Source organism: Bombina bombina, chromosome 4, assembly GCF_027579735.1.
Source record: "Bombina bombina isolate aBomBom1 chromosome 4, aBomBom1.pri, whole genome shotgun sequence".
NCBI classification, from domain to species: Eukaryota; Metazoa; Chordata; class Amphibia; order Anura; family Bombinatoridae; genus Bombina; species Bombina bombina.
The window spans coordinates 1,140,433,311-1,140,460,791 of record NC_069502.1 but is presented as its reverse complement, the minus strand read 5'-3'; the positions used below and the strand labels follow the sequence as shown (position 1 = coordinate 1,140,460,791).

At 39.1% G+C, this 27,481-nt stretch overlaps 1 protein-coding gene across 1 annotated transcript in view; it reads left to right on the top strand.

Annotated features, from left to right (window-relative positions):
• RAB3GAP2 (RAB3 GTPase activating non-catalytic protein subunit 2) overlaps positions 1-27,481 on the top strand; it is a 470,453-nt gene that overhangs the window by 313,488 nt on the left and 129,484 nt on the right.

Here is a 27,481-nt window from a genome sequence, read left to right as displayed (position 1 = left end):
CTTTTGCTTCAATCTCACGGTTGGAAGATCAACTCAGGAAAGAGTTCCCTGATTCCCAGCAACAGGGTAGAGTTCCTGGGTACGATAATAGACTCTATGTCCATGAAAATTTTTCTCACAGACCATCGACGCAGTAAGATTGCGTCCTCTTGTCTTGCCCTTCAGTCCTCCTCAAGACCCTCCGTGACTCAGTGTATGGAGGTGATCTGACTCATGGTCTCCAGCATAGACGTCATTCCATTCGCCAGGTTCCATCTCAGACCTCTTCAATTGTGCATGTTGAGGCAGTGGAACTGTGATCATTCAGATCTATCTCAGCAGATATCCATGGATGCTCAGACCAGGGACTCCCTCTCTTGGTGGATCCGTCCGGAGCAACTGTCCATGGGGATATCCTTTTTGAGACCGTCCTGGGAGATTGTGACCACGGACGCGAGTCTGGCAGGATGGGGAGCTGTTTGGGGGTGCCAGGATGGCATAAGGAAAATAGTCCCGGGAGGAGTCTCTCCTACCGATAAATATTCTGGAACTCCGAGCAATCTACAATGCTCTGAAGGCATGGCCTCTTCTGGGGTCGTTCAGCTTCATCAGGTTCCAGACCGACAACATTAGCTTGGTGGCTTACAACAACCATCAGGGTGGTACAAGGAGCTCCTTAGCTATGAGAGAGGTGTCTCGGAACTTGGAGTGAGCGGAGTCCCACAAATGTTCTGTCTTTAGACAGTCTGCTCCCCCATGGAGTTTAAATTTTGGTCCTTTTTTGCAGAGGGTTCCGTTTGAGCCTATGCATTCCATTGACATTAAGATTCTGTCCTGGAAGGTTCTCTTCCTGTTGGCCATTACGTCGGCACGCAGAGTATCTGAGTTGGCTGCTTTGCAATGTGAGCCGCCTTATCTGGTTTTTCATGCGGACAAGGCTGTGCTTCGCACTGGTTTGGGGTTTCTTCCCAAGGTGGTTTCTATCAATCAGGAAATAGTGGTTCCTTCTTTGTGTCCTAACCCATCTTCCTCTAAGGAGACGTTACTTCATAATTTGGATGTGGTTCATGCTCTGAAGTTTTATCTTCAGGCTACGAAGGATTTCAATGTAGCAAAAAGTCACAGTTCCATTGCAGAAATAGGCAGGGAGAGATTTTAAAGTTAAAAGTACATTTTATTTATACTTGCATTAAAATAGTAATACAGGCACAGCACACTGACAGACACCACGGCTGACGCGTTTCCTGCCTCATGGGCAGTTCATCAGAGCTTAGGATTGAGTGTTACACACAGCTGTTATAACCGGGATAAGCTTCAGTATTAACCAATCACAGTATGAAGTCAAACAGACATATTAACTATTAAATTACCTTATCCCAGAACAAGCCGTCATAAGTAAATACTTCACAATATTACAAAAACTTCATTCAATAAACGTAACACTAAAAGTTCATGTGAAAAATAGAAAATAGACGGGACCCTTAGAAAAAATCGCTACATTGTATATGACTAAGTCGCACACGTCAAATTATTTGCAAAGTAATAGCTTTTCCAATATAAAAGTTAAATGCAATTATCTATCAAAATAAGCACTTAAACATATAATTTAAAGCGCGACCAACTTTAGAGAATACAATGCGCTACACTGAATCACAGTAATTTGTTGTAAGACAGAGTAAAAAGCAAAGATGATAACAATAATACCTTCCTAAGAATATATAATAGTTCTAAGTAAACTCTCAGAGGGCATTTTCATCTGGATCTCCATATTGACTAGATGTAACAAACTCTACCTATCAATATATAATTTAATATCACTGATCTTGTTGATCCCCATTGGGCAACCAGTTCTAAGTGCATAGATCCAAAAAATGTCTCTCTTGCTGAGAGCTTTATACCTATCTCCACCTCTTAACCCTAACTTAACCTGTTCTATACCTTGAAACTTAAAAAAGTCAAACTTATTGTTATGATTGAAAAAATGTTTGGCTACTGGTGTTTTTGGTTCGTCAGCCTCCAGGGATAATAGATGTTCTCTAATCCTATCTTTGAGACCCCTGGAGGTGAGCCCCACATAATGAAAATTGTAAAATGTACATGTAATAAGATAAACTATAAAGGTAGAATTGCAATTAATTCGCTCACGAATTTTGTAAGTTAACCCTGTATTGGTGGATGAAAAAGTGTCACCAACACATGCATATTCACAACTCTTACAGGGTCTTCCCCCACATTTATAGAAGCCCACTTTACCAGTTAGCCAAGTGTCTGTCCCTTTATTTTTATTTATACTTTTAATATTAGATTTGGAACTAAAATTCTTGCTGATCTTATCTCCAATGGTATCTGATCTAGAGGAAATGAACTTACAATTCTTAGAGATTAGTTTGAGATCTTCATCTCTCTCTAGAAGTGGCATTCTCTTTCTAATGATGTTACAGATATCACTAAATTGTCTGCTATATTTGGTGATGAAATTCAAACCTCTCTGTTCGGATGCCCTTTTTTAGAATCATGTACCTTGTCTCTTAACAATGTTTCTCTATCAAAACCCGATACCAAGGAGGATAGATGATTCAATTCCCTCTGATCATAACCTCTATCTATAAGACGTGTAGTTAGATCATTAGCATGTTTCCAATAATCATTCAAACTGGTAAAATTTTGCCTTAACCGGATGTACTCGCCCTTAGGTATACCTTTCTTCAGATGGTTAGGGTGTAAAGAATCAGCTCGCAAAATGGTATTCCCTGAAATTTCTTTCCTAAAGACTTCAGTAACTATAGCCTGATCAGTATGACCCAGAAGAACATCCAGATATGGTATATTGTTAGTTAAGGCACTGAAAGTGAACTCAAGATTAACAGCATTATCATTCAAATATTTAACAAATGTACTTAGTTCACCGTCAGTGCCCCCCCACACAACAAGAATATCATCTATGTACCGGGTTTATAGTTTAATGTTATTCTTGAAACCATTTTCATCACCAAAAATTTTCCAAATTTCAAAATCTGCAAGAAACAAATTCACGTAGGAGGGGGCAAATTTTGCCCCCATCGCTGTCCCTCTTAACTGCAGAAAAAATTCTCCATTGAAAACAAAATAGTTGTGATTAAGCAAAAAAGTAATAGCCTGTAAAATAAATTCCATCAATTTAGCATCATAACCTGAATACCTTTCTAACATTCTCTTAACAGAACTAACACCTAACTCATGGGGGATACAAGAGTACAATGACACCGCGTCAATAGTCGTGAAGGTATAACCCTCTTTCCATTGGAAATTTTGTATTAACCTGAGTAGGTGCTTAGTGTCCCTGAGGAAGCCAGGTAAAGACTGCACAATGGGTTGTAGCTGTGCATCAACCCATTCCCCCAGGGAGCCAATAGCTGATATAATTGGTCTCCCTGGGGGATTGGTTAGGGATTTATGTACCTTAGGCAGATATTTAAAAACAGGTACTCTCGGATGTTCAACAAAAATATACTCATTAGTTTTAATGGCGAGTACTGCATTTTCCATCCCTAAATCTAATAAGTGTTTTTTTTTTTTGTTGTTTTTTTTTTAATTATATTTTTATTGAGGTTATGCGAAATATACAACATAGATGAGATATCATAAAACACAAATAACAAAAATAACGTAACTCTTCCAGATAGCACATTACAAAAGCAAAATATCACTGTGGCTGTTTATGAGTCAGAATTTGAAACCTCTATTTTATATTATTTCTATAATTACTTCCTCCTTGACTTAACAGGTCACTTTTGGACCTATGGAGACTAATGTAATCTATGCAGAGGAAATTAGATTCTGGTGTGGTCACTTTTGGACCTTGGTATAGAAAGGTGGGGGGGGGGGGAGATCAGCAGGCTAAAGCTGCTCTGTAAGACGATATAACGGGGGGGGGGTAGGGCTTTAGAAGTTGTTAAGGCGTATTGGCTCTGGAAGTTAGCTAATTCTATATTACATACCTAATGAAGTACATTCTTAAAGGGATGTCTCTCTGAAAACATAGTAGAAAAGGGAAAAACACGGTAATATAGGGGTTTCAACGAAGGCACAATACGACTTGGTTGCCAGATGCAATAGATGCAAGATATACAAGGGGCTGAATAAACAATAATATTACAGTAATATTCAGATAGTAGTAAAATGTAGAATTCGATACCCTTTAACATAAATAATAATTATCCTATAGGACTGTTAGATGCAACTAGAAATGGACTACATAAAGTAAATGCTTAGTAAAACTTATACCAATTATGTGGTTATGCAAAGGGATTCCATGAGAACTTAATACAAATCTTTATATCGTGAATTAGTTTCTAGACTACCTGCACTGTTTAAAATCTATATCATGGTAGAGTAAGCTTAGCAGTTAAACATTAGGATATAAATGAGAACTTGTAAAAACAGTAGCAAAAACCACTAAGGTTGCACAAGTGCTGAGGAGTATATGTATTGCGAGGAGGTTGCCCCAGTTTATAGCATGCTTTCAACTACTTGAAGATGAGTTAGCATGGGAAATCTGATGCACGACACAAATAATAACTGTCACATAAATTGCATGGGGTGGCGCAATATGTCTCATAATCCAGACAGTGTGAGACCATTTCAATATATTGAGCCTTACAAGACCTAAGCTTAGTGTTCTAGAGGAATCCTACTCTTTTAGATATGAACTATCCCGGGTAGCACCAAATAACTGCCAAATCTATCCAAACTCTGACTTAGACAAATTTACCCCAGAGGTGGATTGGAACAAAATTGGATCGGGAAGGCTGCAAAACTCTTATATGTGTGGACTTAGGTAGGACCTCAGAATATATTAGAAATAAAAAATAAAAAAAAATAATTCCTCATCCAGCTTACAACTAGACTCCCCTAACTAGATCGTTGTCTATACAACTGTATTGGTATAAATATTATATGACTGCGTAGTATACGGCCACACAGATTAGGAAATAAGAGGGTAACATAAAAAATTGACCTAATGTGAACTACCCATCATGTGCAGAAAAAGCTGCTATGGTTAACAGTGTATATGGGTGCATCTAAAATCAGGTATACCAAAGTGAATAGGAGTGGTAATGGAAAACTTAGCACTTTCTTAACATTAAACATAACATAGTGGTCAAGGTTCTGTTAGCCTGTGCTAAATGTATATTGTATATAACTTACATACACTAACCTATATATATTTCTTTTAGTTTTAGCAGCTATTAATGACTAGGTATAAGAATTTTGTCACATGCTTGAACGGTCAGGACACATCGTAATAGAGTACAATAATACCCAACAATATATGAACAATGAGAAGTAACTGAATAGTTCACAGATCTATTGTATTCTAAAAATTAAAGCAGGACACATTATTAACATAGGGTGTCATCCACATAGAGATAACCAAGCGCCTTGTAATGGCCAGTTAATGTTTGTTTTACAGTCAGCCGACTCCTCTTTTCTGTAGTGGGACATAGTGAGAGGTACAGCAAATGAGGGGGCCAAGCCGATAATTTTGAACCATCATATGAGAAAGTTTCTTGGGTGTAAAGCATGGGGGATTGTATGTCGTTATGTGGGGATGAGAGTCTCCATTTTCACTGAGAAACGCTGAATATTACTTCTTCCCCCACTTATGTTAACAGCCTGTACCGCAATCCTCTCTTCTCTGAAATAATGCATATCCCTTGTTCCATAGCCAGCTCTTCCAACACAGGTCTCAGCTGTGAAAGGCTTGTCGTGCAGGTCTGCAGTCATATTGGCGTTTTCAAGTTTAGGTTGAGCACATGGGAGTATCGGATCTCTAGGGGAGACAATGGTTTCCTGCTGCCTCGCTGACTTCTCCATGTCTAGCGTGGGATCTGTCTTGGGAGATGTATAGTCTTCACTTACTTCGGCCGTGACGCATGGCAAAACCTCTTTCTTGCAATCCGCCATTATAATCGCGGCACTAGGTCCCTGAGCTCTCGCAGCTCTCAGCATATCAGAGAGATCTTCAAAATCGCGGGACATTTTACAGTCCAAGTCCAAAAGTAATGCTCGCATCTGTGCAACGAAATCCTCCTCCATGGTTAGATAGTGAGAGTAAGATCAGCTTGAGAGAAACTGCTCTGTTTGATAGCTTCCAGAGAAAAATACCGCTCTCCCGGTTAGCCCTCAGACCGGGAGAGGGGGGGTAGATGGAATTGTGAGGTGGGCCGCAGCAATACTTCTTAGCCGAGCTAATAGATGTCCTCCGGTGGATAAAGTCACTATGTGAATGGCTTTATCAGGGTTGGATTTGGCTCGTAGCAAGGCAGGAAGAGTTATAATAGTATAAAGCTGTAAATATAGTAGTTAAATAACTCTCTTTTTGAAGGTAGTAAGGAGAGCCAAATAGATATGCGTCTGGCCCTGTCTGCAGCTTAGTCACGCCCCCCTAATAAGTGTTTTAATTCTCTTTGAAATTTAACTGTAGGATTAAATGTAAGTTTCTTGTAAGTAAGGGTATCCTCAAGTTGTCTATATGATTCTCTAATATATTCAGTTTTATCAAGAACAACGATAGAGCCTCCCTTATCAGAATTGACTATTACTATATCTGGATTATTTCTTAGTTTATTAAGTGCAGAGATTTCTTTCTTATTCAGATTATTACGCTTAATATCACCATTGGCTTTACTCTTATTGGTTTTCTCAGATAATTCAATTAGATCTTGTTCCAGTATGGAATGGAACAATTCAATTACATAATTTCTCGCATAAACCGGATAAAAAGTACTGGACACAGACTTCTTCACAAATTGTTGTCTACCTACTGTACTAGCGTGAGCACTCTCGTCCTGCATTTCGCAGAGGGACACAATGTCACACAGATCCTTAAAATCACAATTATCACTCAGAATCTGCATGTCCCCATGCTCAACGCAGGGCGGGACTGGCCCTGCAAGATTCTTAAAATGCTTAGTCAAAGTAACCTTACGTATAAATTTATTGATATCTAAAATAGTATCAAACAGGTTGAAATCCCTAGTGGGAGAAAAAACCTAGTCCTTTAAACAATACTGCAGTTTCATAAGACTCTAGTACAATAGATGACAAATTTAATTATTTGTTGTCTTTGTGACTCTTTTTCTTCCATTGTGTTCTGCGGCTCGGGTATCTTGGTATGGGTTGCGCAATCTCTATGGCTTCTCCCGATGTTGCTTTGTCCTTTTCTTTTGCGTATTCCATAAGGACTGTCCCGTTTTTTGGCCTCGCCCCCAATTCAGCCTCCGTCGCTGCAGTTGCTCTAATAGGTGTGGAAGTTGTTGGCAAAGCCAAAGTAGGAATCCCTGAGGTAGTAGTTGGTGTGGAGTTGGTATCACTCACACCAGTTGTATTTTCAAAGCTAGAGAATGTAACTTTTCTCTGATTTTTATTTTTGTTAGCTTTGTTAAACTTTTGTTTATTTCTCTGCATTCTCCTTTCAGTGTTCCAACTATAAACAACTCCCAACTCATAGTCCCTTGAGTCTCTCTCATATTTCTTGAATTTATTATCAGATAATTCTGTGCTCAGTTTTTCCAAAGTTTCATCCAGTTGCTTCTGAAAAGGGGACATTTTCTCATCGTCTTTGAACAGCTCTAGTTGTTTGTCAAGATTATCGATTTCAAGCAGAATATCCTCTCTCTGTTCCTTTTTAAACTTGACCAGTTTCTCCATTAATGTTAAAGAACAGTCTGTAAGGGATTGGTTCCAGAAAGCCATGAATTCTGGAAATTCTTTATGAAATTTAAATTTAAGGAAATTTATTTAGCCTCAATCAATCTTCTTCTCCTCTAGCTAATGTTCTAAAAACTAAATGTCACACCATAATTTTAATTCCTTAATGTGTACTTTCTCTTTGTTAACAAAAAGGTTTCCCAATTCTATTTTAACTTAATCAGTTGCTGTGCCTTTAAATAATTCCTCTAACCTCTCCCTCCTATAAGTATCATTTATTGCAGCCATTTTATGATATATAGACTGAGAGTGTTCACACAATTGAATCCACTATCTCAAACCTCCACAGGAGAAAAGAATCACATACGAATAAATAATGTCCAAAAACTTATTGGTGGTTAGATAGCAGTGTGACAAAACAGTAAATGCAAAAAAGCGTTACCTTGGTGCAGACGACTCCAAACAGGAATCCCGCTGTAGCGGATCTCACCAAGTCTAATTTATATATGTGAACATTCCAAATTAATAATGATAACAGAGGACTTACCACACCTGTAGAAAGCCACACAACACAAAGAGAGGTGTCTCTATACACGCTATTTCGGTCCCAGTAGCCAGCGTGTTCCTTACAATGCAGGGAATGAAGTGTCAGTATTGCTTACAGCGTGCAGCCTCTGTATGACACCTGTTTTGTAACTCAGGTGAAAGCTGCTTCAAGCTCAGGAGCTGCTGGGGCTCTCCAAACCCTTTGATTCTAAAATATAAATGTAGCAAAAAGTCACAGTTCCATTGCAGAAATAGGCAGGGAGAGATTTTAAAGTTAAAAGTACATTTTATTTATACTTGCGTTAAAATAGTAATACAGGCACAGCACACTGACAGACACCACGGCTGACGCGTTTCCTGCCTCACGGGCAGTTCATCAGAGTTTAGGATTGAGTGTTACACACAGCTGTTATAACCGGGATAAGCTTCAGTATTAACCAATCACAGTATGAAGTCAAACAGACATATTAACCAGTAAATTACCTTATCCCAGAACATGCCATCATAAGTAAATACTTCACAAAATTACAGAAACTTCATTCAATAAACGGAACACTAAAAGTTAAAAGTTCATGTGAAAAATAGAAAATAGACGGGACCCTTAGAAAAAATCGCTACACGTCAAATTATTTGCAAAGTAATAGCTTTTCTGGATGTGGTTCATGCTCTGAAGTTTTATCTTCAGGCTACGAAGGATTTCAGACAGTCTACATCTCTTTTTGTGGTGTATTCTGGGAAGCGCAAGGGGTATAGAGAGGCTTTTCTACTTCTTTGTCCTTTTGGTTGAGGAGCTTGATTCGCTTGGCCTATGAGACAGCGGGACATAAGCCTCCTCAGAGGATCACGGCTCATTCAACTAGAGCTGTGGCTTCTTCTTGGGCCTTCAAGAATGAGGCCTCTATGGAGCAAATTTGTAAGGCGGCTACCTGGTCCTCCTTACACACTTTTACAAAGTTTTACAAATTTGACGCTTTTGCTTTTGCGGAAGCCGTTTTTGGGAGAATGGTTTTGCAGGCTGTGGTGCCCTCAGATTAGGGTCCGCCTTTTACCCTCCCAGTTTCATTCAGTGTCCTCTAGAGCTTGGATATATGTTCCCAACAGTATTGAATGAAGCCGTGGACTCTCCTCCCCTTTAGATGGAAACCATAAATTATGCTTACCTGATCATTTCATTTACATTGAGGGGAGGAGAGTCCACGGCTCCGACCCGTATCTCTGATGGGTGGACCTGATATTTCTCCTACTGTTCCTTGTTCCCTCGGCAGAATGACTGGGGGATGAGGGAGGTGGGGGAGGTATTTAAGCCTTTGGCTTGGGTGTCTGCCTCCTCCTGGTGGCCAGGTTCTTAATTCAGTAATGAATGAAGCCGTGGACTCTCCTCCCCTCGATGGAAATTAAATTATCAGGTAAGCATAATTTGTTTTCTTAAAGTGGTATAGACTACTGGTGGCTTACACACGTAATCATACATGTTATCATTTCATGCTTCAAAAGATATTTGTAATATTTACAGGCAACAAACAGATTGTAAGGTCTATTAATGGCTTCCATGCATCTATTATAGTATCTATTATCATTTCAGGCTTTCACAGATTTATGATATATTTTCAGACATCAATCATAAGAATTTATATATGGATACCTTATGTTTAATTTCTAATAGATATCTTAGTGTGTATGTAGTTATATCTTTCAGACCATATTATGGTGAGGTATATAGTTTTCCTTATTCTTACTTTAATTCTATGATCCAAATTCTCATGTGTTTCAACTTAGTTTATACACTTGTCATACACATATTTAGTGTTTAGGGCAAATAGGGGGATATTTGTTCAATCCAAAATAAAAGGTGTCAGATCAAATTCTAAATTTAAACCTAAGTGGTACAAGGTTATTAATTCATGGATAAGCTTAGCTTTCTTTCTAAGAGTCAGTTTCTGGAAATCTCCACCTCTCCAGTTTTTCTTCACTTTTTTCACAGCCCAGCATGTAATATTTTTTGTACTGTTGTTGTGTACTTTTTTAAAATGGTCATATAGGCGGGTTTCTAAATTTCCTTTCTCTATGTTGTATAAGTGCTCCCTTATTCTGTCCCTATATGACCTGGTTGTATACAGTATCCTTTTGTCTCTGCATCAAATGGTATCTTTTATTTCATACTTTCTGCCTGTACTAGTGGATACAAATGTCTCCACTTTTTTACTGTGCTCACTGCAGCTATAATAGGGAAAACAAACACATATATTATTCCCTCTGAGATCCTCCTCTTTCATTGATTTATTTTCCCCTTTGTACTCGCATGGGGCCAAGATGTTCTTTAGATTTGCAGCTTTTCTGTATATAAACATAGGTTTTCTTCTTAAAACGGTGAGAGTCCACCGCTGCATTCATTACTTTTGGGAAATACAGAATCTGGCCACCAGGAGGCGGCAAAGACACCCCAGCCAAAGGCTTAAATACCCCCCCCCCCCCCCCCCCCACTTCCCTCATCCCCTAGTCATTCTTTTCCTTTCGTCACAGGAGGTTGGCAGAGAAGTGTCAGAAGATTATGGAATAGTCTCTTATGGAGGGTAGTACTCTTAGAGATGGGACTGGAGTTTTAAGTAGAGCATGGATGAAAGTTAGAGTTCGGAGATGCAGGGAGAGTCTTTCTGCGAAACCATCCCGACTCATATTAACAGCTCCATAAGCAATCTGCGCTGACGAGTTTTGCTGCCTGCTTTCTTCACTCAAGTCCATGTCAGAAGCAACGCTACTATCTGTCAAACTTGAAGGACCGTGTTACTGTTCCACGGCATATATTTTCCTTTCACTGTGGGAATATAATGTAATGATAGAACACAGGGTCTCAGTGGGACTCATTTATCTTTATGGAATCTAGGGTTTATTTCTCCTGAGGGGGGTTATTGAACAGGGGGGACTTTAATCATATTTGTTATGTGATTCTGTCTGCTAATGTGTAGTGATGTTGGGGCTCATGGCTTTTACGGAACATACAGATTTTTCGAGCTACGCAGTTCTTGACCTTTCATTTCCATATTCTTGACCGAGTGTCAGTGGAGAGGGTCTGTTCTCTACTTGTCTGGGTCTTAGGAGGTGGTGAGTGCCCCAGCTATTGGGGGTGTGAGGTGCTAGTTATTTTTGTCCATAATTTGTTCAGTCAAGTTATGGAGGATTCTGATTTTTTTTTTAGGATTTCTCTGATTCAGATTCTGTGACCTGCTTAGATTCATTATATGGAGTCCCGGGTAATCCAGAGGCCGTCCACCTCTGAGGATTCTGTGTCCCGTGAGGTGCGTTCCCTGGAATCTTCTGTTCCTACACAGACAGTTGTCCCAAATACTATCACCCCTTCTCCAGAAGGAGGTTTATTTTCACCAGAGGTTTGCTGCTCGGTTGCGCATGGCCATATTTTTGGCGTTGGCGCATTTACATCTTCCTGAGGGCCAGCAAAGAGCTTATCCGTGTCCTCTTAATCTGGGGGCGCCAGGTGAGACGGGTCTTTCCTCTGGGGGAGCAGTTCCCTCTGAGGCTTCAGGGGTACAGCCATCAGGGCCTTCAAATGCCCCACCGGAGATGAGTTTTGCCTTTAGATTCAAACTGGCGCGCCTGCGTGTACTGTTAAGGCAGGTGTTGGAGGCTTTGGAGGATTTCAGTCTTGGTTTGCCACCGGATCCTCAGTCTTCTGATTCAGATGGCGAACAGCGCTAGATGAGTGAAGGGATGTGGATCCTACTCCTGATGGTCTTTTGTTTGTGTCTCTAATCCTATTTCAGAGTTCTTGAGGAATCAGGTCCCTGTTAGTGTTTCCATTAGTTTTTGGCCTTCACCTGCTGGTGTTGCCTACTTTCTTTTGATCCGGTTAGGATGTATTTCTTTTATTTCTGGAGCTCGAGACTTTTGTAGATTTTTCCTTTTTAGGAAAAAAATTTCTTCTCTGGGATTTTGATACCAGTGATTTTATGGTCTTGATCCAGCACCTGGTTTTGGGGGTCCATTTTTTTTTTAACCTAGTTTTTGTCTTTGACTTGGCATTTTGGTTACTCTGTTTTCAAGATTTTAATAGTCTTGGATCTGTCTGGCATTCAGTAGCAGGCTTGTTTTTCCCGGTCCTGGGGAAATCTTCTTGTTCCTTCTGGGGCAGTTCTTTTATCTCTTATGGAGAAATGGAGGAAGTTTTTCCTGGGAATTTCTTTACTGGAATATTCCTGGGTTTCTTTGTTTTCTTTCTATTTGGAAGGATCTGGTCTACTGCGCCAATCCAGTTGGCTCCTCCTGAGGTAGTTTTCCTCATCTGACTCTAGGAGTTCAGTGGGTCGAGGGTTTCTCTTGTCTGCAGTGTACCCTCCCTTCGGGTTTATGAGGGTTAATGAGGATAGGTATCCTGGATCCCGAGTTAGTCTCTCTAGGTGTCGGTGCCTCTTTCCTACTTTTTTTCCTTAGGAACTCGTGGTTGGAGATTCATTATCTGATCTCTGGGCCTTGTCGATGCTGGGATTTTTTAATCTCTCTTGTCTTTGGGACATTGACAGTTGCTTCTATTATAGGACTGTTCGATTGGAGTAGAAGTCAGGAATTCTGACTGCTCTGTTTAGGCATCAACCACGTATCTTGTCTTCAGAAGGATTCTTACTTAGGTTGGGAGGCCTTGCAGTTGGTTCGGGAACCTTCCCTTAGCGGGTAGTTTGTTCTTCCTTATTGGTCAGGGTGTTGTCCTCCCTTACCCCGTTTTCTAGTAGGGGAGGAGTTGGTCCTCCCTGCTTTCTGATTTTTTTTCTCTTGTTCCTTTCCAGGAATGTCCTGGTGCAAGTTTGCTAGCTATATAGTTGGCTAGTTACTATGTTTTGACGTTTAGTCTGACTGCCTATCCGATGGAAGCCTGCAGCTTTCGTTTGTGGCGTTAACGGATGTTATTATTCCGTTCCTGTTCTGCTACCGGGTTTTTTTCTGACCTACGGGTGTTCAGTTTCTCTGTGCTAGTTAGCTGTCTATGGTAAGGTAGTCTTGTTCTACCTTTTGTCCTTCTGGGACTTCGGTTTCGGTTAAGGCTTTACATTGGTTCCTTTTGGATCCATGTAGGAGGTGATCTGGAATTTTTCCTTTCTTTGCTCTCCTCCATCGGTAGAGTATTTTCTACGGGACTTTGTCCTCTTGCAGCCTGGTAGCCGCTCTTTTTTTGAGTTATGCTAGGGGCTTATCTCACTGTTTTGTCCTTGAATCTACGGCATTGTTTCTGGAAGTTCTTTCTGACCTTCTTATCTGATTCTTCCCTTCTTTCAGTTAGGGAGAATGTGGTGGGGGAGTTTGTTTGTTGTTTCCCTTGCCATTGTTCATGGAGAGGTTTTTATTTGTGTGCTGAGAGAGTGGGACTTTTGTGTCCTCAGAGGCTGAGTGGAGTCCAGAATTTAGAGTGATCTCTAACTGGGATCCTTATGGTTCTAATTGATGGGCAGTTACCTTGTCCTCTTTCCATATTTTTGTTCTTCCTGCTTCTGTTGAAGTAGTTTTTTTCTTTCTTTTAATTAGCAAGAGTCCATGAGCTAGTGATGTATGGGATATACATTCCTACCAGGAGGGGCAAAGTTTCCCAAACCTCAAAATGCCTATAAATACACCCCTCACCACACCCACAAATCAGTTTTACAAACTTTGCCTCCTATGGAGGTGGTGAAGTAAGTTTGTGCTAGATTCTACGTTGATATGCGCTCCGCAGCAGGTTGGAGCCCGGTTTTTCCTCTCAGCGTGCAGTGAATGTCAGAGGGATGTGAGGAGAGTATTGCTCTCCTTCTACGGGGTCTATTTCATAGGTTCTCTGTTATCGGTCATAGAGATTCATCTCTTACCTCCCTTTTCAGATCGACGATATACTCTTATATATACCATTACCTCTACTGATTCTCGTTTCAGTACTGGTTTGGCTTTCTACTACATGTAGATGAGTGTCCTGGGGTAAGTAAGTCTTATTTTCTGTGACACTCTAAGCTATGGTTGGGCACTTTTATATAAAGTTCTAAATATATGTATTCAAACATTTATTTGCCTTGACTCAGGATGTTCAACGTTCCTTATTTCAGACAGTCAGTTTCATATTTGGGATAATGCATATGAATAAATCAATTTTTTTCTTACCTTAAAATTTGACTTTTTTCCCTGTGGGCGGTTAGGCTTGCGGGGGCTGAAAATGCTTCATTTTATTGCGTCATTCTTGGCGCTGACTTTTTTGGCGCAAACATTTTTTTCTGTTTCCGGCGTCATACGTGTCGCCGGAAGTTGCGTCATTTTTGACGGGTTTATTTGCGCCAAAAGTGTCGGCGTTCCGGATGTGGCGTCATTTTTGGCGCCAAAAGCATTTAGGCGCCAAATAATGTAGGCGTCTTTTTTGGTGCTAAAAAATATGGGCGTCACTTTTGTCTCCACATTATTTAAGTCTCATTATTTATTGCTTCTGGTTGCTAGAAGCTTGTTCACTGGCATTTTTTCCCATTCCTGAAACTGTCATTTAAGGAATTTGATCAATTTTGCTTTATATGTTGTTTTTTCTATTACATATTGCAAGATGTCCCAGATTGACACTGAGTCAGAAGATACTTCTGGAAAAACGCTGCCTGGTGCTGGATCTACCAAAGTTAAGTGTATCTGTTGTAAACTTGTGGTATCTGTTCCTCCAGCTGTTGTTTGTAATGAATGTCATGACAAACTTGTTAATGCAGATATTTCCTTTAGTAATGTTACATTACCTGTTGCGGTTCCGTCAACATCTAATACTCAGAGTGTTCCTGTTAACATAAGAGATTTTGTTTCTAAATCCATTAAGAAGGCTATATCTGTTATTCCCCCTTCTAGTAAACGTAAAAGGTCTTTTAAAACTTCTCATTTTTCAGATGAATTTTTAAATGAACATCATCATTCTGATAGTGGTTCCTCTGGTTCAGAGGATTCTGTTTCAGAGGTTGATGCTGATAAATCTTCATATTTATTCAAAAGGGAATTTATTCGTTCTTTACTTAAAGAGGTCTTAATTGCATTAGAAATAGAGGATTCTGGTCCTCTTGATACTAAATCTAAACGTTTAAATAAGGTTTTTAAATCTCCTGTAGTTATTCTAGAAGTTTTTCCTGTACCTGATGCTATTTCTGAAGTAATCTCCAGGGAATGGAATAATTTGGGTAATTCATTTACTCCTTCTAAACGTTTTAAGCAATTATATCCTGTGCCATCTGACAGATTAGAATTTTGGGACAAAATCCCTAAGGTTGATGGGGCTGTCTCTACTCTTGCTAAACGTACTACTATTCCTACGGCAGATAGTACTTCCTTTAAGGATCCTTTAGATAGGAAGATTGAATCCTTTCTAAGAAAAGCTTACTTATGTTCGGGTAATCTTCTTAGATCTGCTATATCTTTAGCGGATATTGCTGCAGCTTCAACTTTTTGGTTAGAAGCTTTAGCGCAACAAGTAACAGATCATAATTTTCATAGCATTGTTAATCTTCTTCAACATGCTAATAACTTTATTTGTGAGGCCATCTTTGATATCATTAGAGTTGATGTCAGGTATATGTCTCTAGCTATTTTAGCTAGAAGAGCTTTATGGCTTAAAACTTGGAATGCTGATATGTCTTCTAAGTCAACTTTGCTTTCCCTTTCTTTCCAGGGTAATAAATTATTTGGTTCTCAGTTGGATTCTATTATCTCAACTGTTACTGGAGGGAAAGGAACTTTTTTACCACAGGATAAAAAATCTAAAGGTAAATTTAGGTCTACTAATCGTTTTCGTTCCTTTCGTCACAATAAGGAACAAAAGCCTGATCCTTCCCCTACAGGAGCAGTATCAGTTTGGAAACCATCTCCAGTCTGGAATAAATCCAAGCCTTTTAGAAAACCAAAGCCAGCTCCCAAGTCCACATGAAGGTGCGGCCCTCATTCCAGCCCAGCTGGTAGGTGGCAGATTACGATTTTTCAAAGAAATTTGGATCAATTCAATTCACAATCTTTGGATTCAAAACATTGTTTCAGAAGGGTACAGAATTGGCTTCAAAATAAGGCCTCCTGCAAAGAGATTTTTTCTTTCCCGTGTCCCAGTAAATCCAGCGAAGGCTCAAGCATTTCTGAAATGTGTTTCAGATCTAGAGTTGGCTGGAGTAATTATGCCAGTTCCAGTTCTGGAACAGGGGCTAGGGTTTTATTCAAATCTCTTCATTGTACCAAAGAAGGAGAATTCCTTCAGACCAGTTCTGGATCTTAAAATATTGAATCGTTATGTAAGGATACCAACATTCAAAATGGTAACTATAAGGACTATCCTGCCTTTTGTTCAGCAAGGGCATTATATGTCCACAATAGATTTACAGGATGCATATCTGCATATTCCGATTCATCCAGATCACTATCAGTTTCTGAGATTCTCTTTCCTGGACAAGCATTACCAGTTTGTGGCTCTGCCGTTTGGCCTAGCAACAGCTCCAAGAATTTTTACAAAGATTCTCTGTGCCCTTCTGTCTGTAATCAGAGAACAGGGTATTGTGGTATTTCCTTATTTGGACAATATCTTGGTACTTGCTCAGTCTTCACATTTAGCAGAATCTCATACGAATCGACTTGTGTTGTTTCTTCAAGATCATGGTTGGAGGATCAATTTACCAAAAAGTTCATTGATTCCTCAGACAAGGGTAACCTTTTTAGGTTTCCAGATAGATTCAGCGTCCATGACTCTGTCTCTGACAGCCAAGAGACGTCTAAAATTGATCTCAGCTTGTCGAAACCTTCAATCACAATCATTCCCTTCGGTAGCCTTATGCATGGAAATTCTAGGTCTTATGACTGCTGCATCGGACGCGATCCCCTTTGCTCGTTTTCACATGCGACCTCTTCAGCTCTGTATGCTGAACCAGTGGTGCAGGGATTACACAAAGATATCTCAATTAATATCTTTAAAACCGATTGTACGACACTCTCTGACGTGGTGGACAGATCACCATCGTTTAGTTCAGGGGGCTTCTTTTGTTCTTCCGACCTGGACTGTAATTTCAACAGATGCAAGTCTGACAGGTTGGGGAGCTGTTTGGGGGTCTCTGACAGCACAAGGGGTTTGGGAATCTCAGGAGGTGAGTTTACCAATCAATATTTTGGAACTCCGTGCAATTTTCAGAGCTCTTCAGTCATGGCCTCTTCTAAAGAGAGAATCGTTCATTTGTTTTCAGACAGACAATGTCACAACTGTGGCATACATCAATCATCAAGGAGGGACTCACAGTCCTCTGGCTATGAAAGAAGTATCTCGAATACTGGTATGGGCGGAATCCAGCTCCTGTCTAGTTTCTGCGGTTCATATCCCAGGTATAGACAATTGGGAAGCGGATTATCTTAGTCGCCAATCGTTACATCCGGGCGAATGGTCTCTTCACCCAGAGGTATTTCTTCAGATTGTTCAAATGTGGGGACTTCCAGAAATAGATCTGATGGCTTCTCATCTAAACAAGAAGCTTCCCAGGTATCTGTCCAGATCCAGGGATCCTCAAGCGGAAGCAGTGGAAGCATTGTCACTTCCTTGGAAGTATCATCCTGCCTATATCTTTCCGCCTCTAGTTCTTCTTCCAAGAGTAATCTCCAAGATTCTGAAGGAATGCTCGTTCTGCTGGTGGCTCCAGCATGGCCTCACAGGTTTTGGTATGTGGATCTTGTCCGGATGGCCTCTTGCCAGCCGTGGACTCTTCCGTTAAGACCAGACCTTCTGTCGCAAGGTCCTTTCTTCCATCAGGATCTCAAATCCTTAAATTTAAAGGTATGGAGATTGAACGCTTGATTCTTGGTCAAAGAGGTTTCTCTGACTCTGTGATTAATACTATGTTACAGGCTCGTAAATCTGTGTCTAGGAAGATATATTATCGAGTCTGGAAGACTTACATTTCTTGGTGTCTTTCTCATAATTTTTCCTGGCATTCTTTTAGAATTCCGAGAATTTTACAGTTTCTTCAGGATGGTTTGGATAAAGGTTTGTCTGCAAGTTCCTTGAAAGGACAAATCTCTGCTCTTTCTGTTCTTTTTCACAGAAAGATTGCTAATCTTCCTGATATTCATTGTTTTGTACAAGCTTTGGTTCGTATAAAACCTGTCATTAAGTCAATTTCTCCTCCTTGGAGTTTGAATTTGGTTCTGGGGGCTCTTCAAGCTCCTCCGTTTGAACCTATGCATTCATTGGACATTAAATTACTTTCTTGGAAAGTTTTGTTTCTTTAGGCCATCTCTTCTGCTAGAAGAGTTTCTGAATTATCTGCTCGCTCTTGTGAGTCTCCTTTTCTGATTTTTCATCAGGATAAGGCGGTGTTGCGAACTTCTTTTAAATTTTTACCTAAGGTTGTGAATTCTAACAACATTAGTAGAGAAATTGTGGTTCCTTCATTATGTCCTAATCCTAAGAATTCTAAGGAGAGATCATTGCATTCTTTGAATGTAGTTAGAGCTTTGAAATATTATGTTGAAGCTACTAAGACTTTTCGAAAGACTTCTAGTCTATTTGTTATCTTTTCCGGTTCTAGGAAAGGTCAGAAGGCCTCTGCCATTTCTTTGGCATCTTGGTTGAAATCTTTAATTCATCATGCTTATGTCGAGTCGGGTAAAACTCTGCCTCAAAGGATTACAGCTCATTCTACTAGGTCAGTTTCTGCTTCCTGGGCGTTTAGGAATGAAGCTTCGGTTGATCAGATTTGCAAAGCAGCAACTTGGACTTCTTTGCATACTTTTACTAAATTCTATCATTTTGATGTGTTTTCTTCTTGTGAAGCAGTTTTTGGTAGAAAAGTACTTCAGGCAGCTGTTTCAGTTTGATTCTTCTGCTTATAATTTCAGTTTTTTTCATTATAAGATTTAAACTTTATTTTGGGTGTGGATTATTTTCAGCGGAATTGGCTGTCTTTATTTTATCCCTCCCTCTCTAGTGACTCTTGCGTGGAAGATCCACATCTTGGGTAGTCATTATCCCATACGTCACTAGCTCATGGACTCTTGCTAATTACATGAAAGAAAACATAATTTATGTAAGAACTTACCTGATAAATTCATTTCTTTCATATTAGCAAGAGTCCATGAGGCCCACCCTTTTTGTGGTGGTTATGATTTTTTTATATAAAGCACAATTATTCCAATTCCTTATTTTTTATGCTTTCGCACTTTTTTCTTATCACCCCACTTCTTGGCTATGCGTTAAACTGATTTGTGGGTGTGGTGAGGGGTGTATTTATAGGCATTTTGAGGTTTGGGAAACTTTGCCCCTCCTGGTAGGAATGTATATCCCATACGTCACTAGCTCATGGACTCTTGCTAATATGAAAGAAATGAATTTATCAGGTAAGTTCTTACATAAATTATGTTTTATCGGGAATCCGGGTTGTGTCAGGCTGTGGTGCCATCAGACTGGGCCGCCTTTTTGTTCCTGCCTGTTTGCATTAAGTGTCCTCTATAAGCTTGGGTATTGATTTCCCAAAAGTAATGAATGCAGTGGTGGACTCTCCCCGTTTTAAGAAGAAAAACTTAAATTACGCTTACCTGATAATTTTCTTTTCTTCTGTACAGGGAGAGTCCACAGCTCCCCGCACGTTTTTTTTTTTTTTTTTTTTGTGGGCGGCCTTAAATTCTTTTTATTTGTTCTTCTGGCACCTTTTTTCACCCTGATATTTCTCCTACTGTTCCTTGTTCCCTTGGCAGAATGACTGGGGGATGATTGAAGTGGCGGAGGTATTTAAGCCTTTGGCTGGGGTGTCTTTGCCTCCTCCTGGTGGCCAGGTTCTGTATTTCCCAAAAAGTAATGAATGCAACTGTGGACTCTCCCCGTACAGAAGAAAAGAAAATTATCAGGTAAGCATAATTTTAAGTTTTTCTGATATTTCTTTACCCAAGACTGTATCTGACTTAATGACATGCCAATGTTTGCATATGATTTTTTCCATATCTCTACGTTGTTGATTGAATGTTGTTATAAATGGTACTCTAATGCCTGTTTTGTCATCCACCACTGTCTTTTCTCTTTTTAAAATGGTGTTTCTGTCTTCTTCAATCACTTCCAAGTTAGCTTTTTCAAGCACTTTTGTGTTATATTCTTGTTCTATAAATCTTTCCTCTAATACACGGATCTGGGTCTCATAATCTACTAATCTGGTGCAGATTTTTTTTTTTTATCCTTAAGAACTGTTTTTTCGGGTGTTCTCTATCCACCTTTTAAGATGACAACTTTTTGAGTGGATGTAATTGTTGGCATCGACCTCCTTAAAGTGATTCTTTGGGATTAGTGTATTTTCATCTACCACTATATCCAAATCCAAAAATGTTATTCTCTCTTTGCTGTAATCATATGTAAAGTGTAGACTGACTCCTGTTCTCATTCATTTCTCCAAAGAAATCCAGTAAGCTCTTTTCACTGCCTCTCCAAATGATCAAGATATCATCGATGTAACGTTTAAAAAGTACGAGGTTTGTGCCCAGCTGATGTTGTTCTATGAACTCTTGTTTCCATTTTCCCTTAAATAGGTTAGCATAGCTGGGCGCAAACCTCGTACCCATCAGTGACGTGCACTCATAGGAGGCAGGTGAGGCACTGCCGCACCTGCCATTTGGGGCAAATGAAAAAAATATATATAATTTTATTAAAAAAAAAAAAGTTAAAGTTAAATGTTTTTTTGTTTTTTTTTTACATTTCTAACTCGAGTCTAGGCACTGAGTTCTAGTTTTTCCTCTACTGCACAATATTTACATGTATTTAACTCTATAATATTGCGCAATAGAGAGGCACTGGGTTCTGTTTTTTCCTCTATTGCGCAATATTTACATGTATTTGTATAACTAGCCACTCTGCAGCACCACCCGGTGGTGACTTGCAGCAGCAGCGCGGCTGAAAAAAATGTTAAAGAGGCACCTCTGATGAGGCCTCGTATTTTCCCTGGGAGACAGAATCAGCCAATCAACACTGGTTGACTCCCTGGCCCTGCTGTATGGTGTCTACTGCGCATGCGCAACGAGGAGCAGTCTGGCGGCGCGGGAACAACAGTCAGTGCCTACCTGTTTGGGACTGACTGTCATGTCACTGAGCCAAGTAGAGAGTGGAGCCTGAGCTAATCGCAGCTGCTGCGCCCTGGTCCTGCCTGCCCTGACTGAGCCTGAGGAGCCGTCGCCGAGTCACCAACACAGTCACACAAGTAAGTCAGAAATATGACAAGCCATCGTGTGATGATTTATTGTGAGCACTGAGCAGTAAATATAAGGCAGAGACGAGTAGTGGCCGCCCCCCTCTGAGGTTAAGTGTTTGTGTGTTAGTGAGTGACCGTCAATGTTGCTAATGAGACTCTGACATCATCTTCTCCTCTGCTTACTAGATTTATTTGAGACTCGAATGAGCAGCCGGCATCTTGTGTTTTGTGAACAGACTGTATAAGGCAGTTAGGCAGTAATGTGGCTGCCCCCTCTGATGTTAAATAAACTTTGTGCCTGACGGTCCCAGTCAGTGTTGCTGCCTACTACTTGAGTGTCTGACATCTTCTCTGCTTACTAAATAAAATTTGCAGAATGAGTGGCCATCTTGTGATTTTGTGCACAGTAATAACAGATACTGGTACGTTGTGTAAGTCACTAATAACTGTTATGTATGATATGATTGATGAGATGAGGACCGGTCTGGTGATGCAGCAGTGGAACTACTGACAGGCAGTGGGGACTGGGGCTGGGAGACCACTATGTTATTGAGGCTGTTCAATATTCAAGGACATTATAAATTCACTGCCCATATGGATCAGTATACAATAAATGTAAAGACACAGCTTGTTTATTTATTTATTTTTTAAATGAATGAGAAATGCCCGGGAAATAAAATGTGAACTTTGCAGATTCATTTGAGATCTTGTCCAGCAGCGCCACCTGCTGGGTGTAATTTATTTGTAAAGAGCTAATTGTGTACTACACCCAGCAGAGAAAATCTCAAATGCCGGTGTTCAAAAACACTGACTGAATCTGCAATGTTCACATTTTATTTCCAATGTATTTTTCAGTGCATCAATTCATTTAAAAAAATAAATAAATCAAATAGCTGTGTCTTTACATGTATTGTATAATGATCCATATGGTCAGTGAATTTAAATTAAATTTAATTTATTAATCTTGTATACGTGGTATTTTTGTCACTAATTCCTTAAAAACAAAATTACACAATACTGAGCCTTCCACTGGAAACAATCTGATTCTATGTGGTTAAATTGTTATTATTTTATATATTAAAAGATTGTGCTATGTTCTAATTACACAAAATATTTGTGTTTATTTTGTCCACCAGCGCCACCTGCTGGGTGTAGTTTACACAATAAAATAATAATAATTTATAACCCCAAATAATGAGATTGAGTTCCCACTGGAAGGCTCAGTAATGTGTAATTTTGTTTTTAAGGAATTGGTGACACAAATACCACTTATACAAGAATATTGTTATAGTTTTATATTTTAACTAAGAAATTAAGAGAACTACAATTGGAATTAGTGTACTGTAAAAAAAATTAGAAACCCCCCCCCCCCCCAACCTTTGATTGTAGAGCATTTACTGAGAGAGAAGTGTGTGTGAGAGAGAGAGAAGTGTGTGTGTGTAAGAGAGAAGTATGTGTGTGTGTGAGAGAGAGAAGTGTGTGTGTGTGTGTGTGAGAGAGAGAGAGAGAGAGAGAGAGAAGTGTGTGTGTGTGAGAGAGAGAGAAGTGTGTGTGTGTGAGAGAGAGAGAAGTGTGTGTGTGTGTGAGAGAGAGAGAGAAGTATGTGTGTGTGTGAGAGAGAAGTGTGTGTGTGTGTGAGAGAGAGAGAGAGAGAGAGAGAAGTGTGTGTGTGTGAGAGAGAGAGAAGTGTGTGTGTGTGTGTGAGAGAGAGAGAGAAGTATGTGTGTGTAAGAGAGAGATAAAGAAGTGTGTGTGTGAGAGAGAGAGAAAGAAGTGTGTGTGTGTGGGAGAGAGAGAGAAGTGTATGTGTGAGAGAGAGAGAGAGAGAGAGAGAGAGAGAGAGAGGTGTGTATGAGTGAGTGAGAGAGAAGTGTGTGTGAGAGGGAGAGAAGTTAGTGTGAGAGGGAGAGAAAGACGTGATTTGGATTCATATATTTGCTTCTCGGGCGTATAATAGTCAGTGCCTCATTAGCCTCTGACCTCACTGCACGTCACTGGTACCCATAGCCGTCGCCCTTACTTGCAGGAACATTTCGTCATTAAAAATACGTTCTGTGTAAGAATGAACCCAATACTTTCTAGCAGGAATTTGTTTAGTTCACATAGATCTGTGTTTTCCTTTTTCAGGAAATGCTCTATTGCTTTTACCCCCATCTCATGGTTTATATTCGTGTAGAGGGATGTTACGTTACAAGTGGCTATGATGAATTCACCATCCCAAGGAAAATTTTCCAATACATTTATGATGTGAGTTGTATCGTTAATATATGAAGGCAGTAGTTTAACATGTTTTTGCAGATGTAAATCTACAACCTCTAAGAGGTTTGATGTAAGGGAATTAATCCCAGAGATAATGGGCCTTCCTTGTGGATTTTGCTTATTTTTATGCACTTTCAGAACTTTTTATGCACTTTTGGAAATTTTTGGTTTAAATATCCAAATTCCTTCTTTGTAATTATTTCTTTTCTTTGTGCTTCTTCTAGCATATTTCTCAGAATTCTCAAATTTCCATCTATAGGGTTAATTTTAATCTTTCTATACGTGGTAGTCTCTCCCAATAAGCGATATGCTTCCTAGAGGTAAAATTCATTATACTTTACCACTATTCACTTTGTCGGCCGGTTTTATGACTATCTCTGTATTTTTCTTGAAATTGGTAAGGATGTCCCTCTCCTTTTTCGTAAGATTATACTTCACATTTTTATTGGTATTCATTTTTGCCAAATCTGCCAACACTAGTTTTTCGAATACGTCTAAGCTACTGCCTTTTTCGTGGGGTAGATAGAATGACTTCTGTTTTAAATGTGTTCCCTTTGTTGTGGAATGTACACATGTTCTTTCTATTGGATTTTCCAGAAAATACATTTTTAAGGTTAATTTTCATACAAATTGTGTGACATGTATATGCGTTTCGAACTTATTTAATTTAGCCGTTGGGGCAAATGATAAACCCAAATTTAGGATCCCTTTGAAACTTTCTTCCTTTACGTCCACTTTTTTTGTTTGTTGTCAATCGTGTTTTCTATTGGTTGATAACTATTCCTTAGTGTTATTCTCCACTCTTTCTGTATTCTGTTATATCATCTAGGGGTGTTTTGATCTTCCTCCATTACTCTATATCCTTCTCCCCTCTGAGAAGTATAACTTTCATCCCTAGAGAAGTGTCATGCTCTATTTGACCCATAATTCTCATTTCTCGAATAGTGGCATTGTCCTCTATTTCTTCCATAATCATTCCTCCATCTACTCTCCCTATAGCCTCTTGGATCCTGATATATGTCCCTTTCTCTCCAGTTGTTCTCTCTAATTCATGTTGAGGTCTCTCATACCAATCCTGTCTTTGACCCCTGAATGGTCTACAGTTTTTGTTGCCCCCTCCCTCTATTATTGGATGTACCTTCCCCTTTTCTAACTTCTCTGATACCTGGCTTATCCTTGTTATTTGGAATTGTGTCACTTATCTCTATATTGTTAATACTTTTTTTCTGTATTTATGTTTATGTCAATCTCTATTGTTGGAGTTCCATAGTCTCCCTTGTCTCTATTTAGTTTTCTCATTTTTGTTCTTTGTAGATTGGAATTTAAATCTGTTATGTGTGTGATGATCGTTGTTTGTTTTTCTTTCTACTGTTCACTTTCCTTATGTGTATTCAATTGTTCCTTGATGTCGTTTATCCTTATACTGAAACCTAGAGTAATTTTTCTGGATTTTTTCTATAATTTCAATCAATCCAAAAGAGGCTTCTTCCAAAACCTGAAACCATTCTCCCTATAATATCTCATTAAGTTCAAATGTACAATTTTTTTCCAGCCTTAAACCTCTTGAAACCATCTGGTATTCAATATTTCTTTCCTATGGCATGGAGAGTCTATGATTTAATTCCAATTGCTAGTGGGAATATTCAACTCCTGGCCAGCAGGAGGAGGCAAAGAGCACCCCAGCTGAGCTGTTAAGTGTCGCTTCCCCTACCCATAATCCCCAGTCATTCGGCCGAAGGTAAATGGAAAGAGAAGATAACAAAAGGGTATAGAGGTGCCTGAGGTTTATACAAAAAAACTGCCATCTTAAATTTAAATAAGGGCGGGTCGTGGATTCTCCATGTTTGGAAAGAAAGACATTTATCAGGTAAGCATAAATTTTGTTTTCTTTCCTTTGGCATGGTGAGTCCACAATTTCATTCCAATTACTAGTGGGAACCAATACCCAAGCTAGAGTACACAGAATGAAAGGGAGGGAGAACAAGACAGGTGGCCCTAAACCGAAGGCACCACCGCTTGATAGTGATGCACCGAAATGGAAATTCTGGACCGAAACCGAATCCGAAAATCCGGGATGCACTTGGCCAAAAACCGAAACTGATACCGAAAATGGATTTTTTCAAATTAATTTTTTTTTAGTTTTTTTTTTTTTTGCATAATTTGAGCCAATAAAAAAAAATCCCACACTTTTATTGAAAGTAACACACTAAAATTGGACAAAAATATCTTAACACAATAATTTTACCAAGAAAAAAAAACAAAACAGGCAAACAATGCCATTTTCGGCCAAAATGTTTCTGCAACCAAAATTTTGGTGCCTCCCTACTTAAACAATTATAAATATCAATATACTGCATTATTCTTCATTTAGTTCTATGTAACATAATCATATTTAACAGTTTTTTTTTACTAATTATCCAAATAAAGTATAGTCCTAGAAAACTCATTATATGCAGAACAGTAAGTCAAGTAATAAACTTAAACAGCAGCTCTAGGCTAGCATCAAATTTGAAACATGTTACACAATAATTTTACCGAAAATAACAGGCAAAAAAATACGAAAAACGAAATAGCCAAAAATGCCATTTTCGGCCGAAACTTTTGAAGGTAGCAGCACTACATAAATTCACAGTAAGTCAGTCACTCTCTACTCGTTTTGGCATTTGAAAATGCCTTTATCAAGATGACTGAATGTTTCCTTAATCCGGTTATTTGTACCCTAATCCTTAAACTAGCAATGTTCAATTTTTGCACAATTCCATATGTTATTCAGTAGTTGCATATGGTAATTGCAAAGGATAATAATAATGTGATCATAACGAAATAAAAACATAATAAACACGATGCATAATGAAAAAAATTATTGTGAAAATCGTTTAAATGTTTAGATAGCAAGAGGTCCTCATATCCCCATTCTATATTAAGAAGGTGCTGTCTTATTCTGTCCCGTAGGGGGCGCCCTGTTTGTCCTAGGTACTGTTTATTACAGGGACATTGTATCAGATATAAAACATTGGAATCAGATGATATCTTTTATCCTGAATTCATAGTTGGTGGTCCTTGATTTAATTGTTTTACATTTATTACTATATTTACAGGATTTGCAACTCAAACAGGGGAAGAATCCTTCAATTATATTTCTCTGTAGATCTGCCTCAATTAATATGTTCTTCTTGGTTTTATTTTCGCTAGGAGCTAGAATATTCTTAAATGTTCTTGCTCTTCTGTAAATTATTTTTGGTTTTTCCTTTATTAATTCACTTATAATTAAGTCTTTTTTAACTAAGTGCTAATGTTTATTTAAGATTTTTTTTAACTAGATTGAAATCAGATCTATAATTGGTAATTAAGGCAGTATCCCCTATTATTTCATTTTTGGGGTCTGTATGTTTTTTTCCATTGGTCACGATGACAACTCTGGAAGTGTATATAACTATTAGCGTCAACCCTTTTTAAAAAATGTTTTAGTTGTAATTTCATCATTCTTTATCTCTATTAATATATCTAGAAAATGTATTTCATGTGTGCTGGATTAATGGCTAAAGAAGAGTCCCCATTCGTTATTGTTTAGGTCTTCTATAAATAGAATAAGGAGTTCTTGCCCTACCTTCCAGATGATGAATATATCGTCCATAAATATTTTAAACATAACTAGATTGCATTCCACTGAGTGTTTATAATATATTGTTGTTCGAATAGGCCCATAAATTTTTTTGCGTAACTGGGTGCAAATTTTGTGCCCATGGAGAAAATCCGTTAGAGGGAGTGAGAGGTAAATAAATATATTGTTTAGATGTGAGAGTGTGAGGTGGGAGAATGAGGAGGTGGAT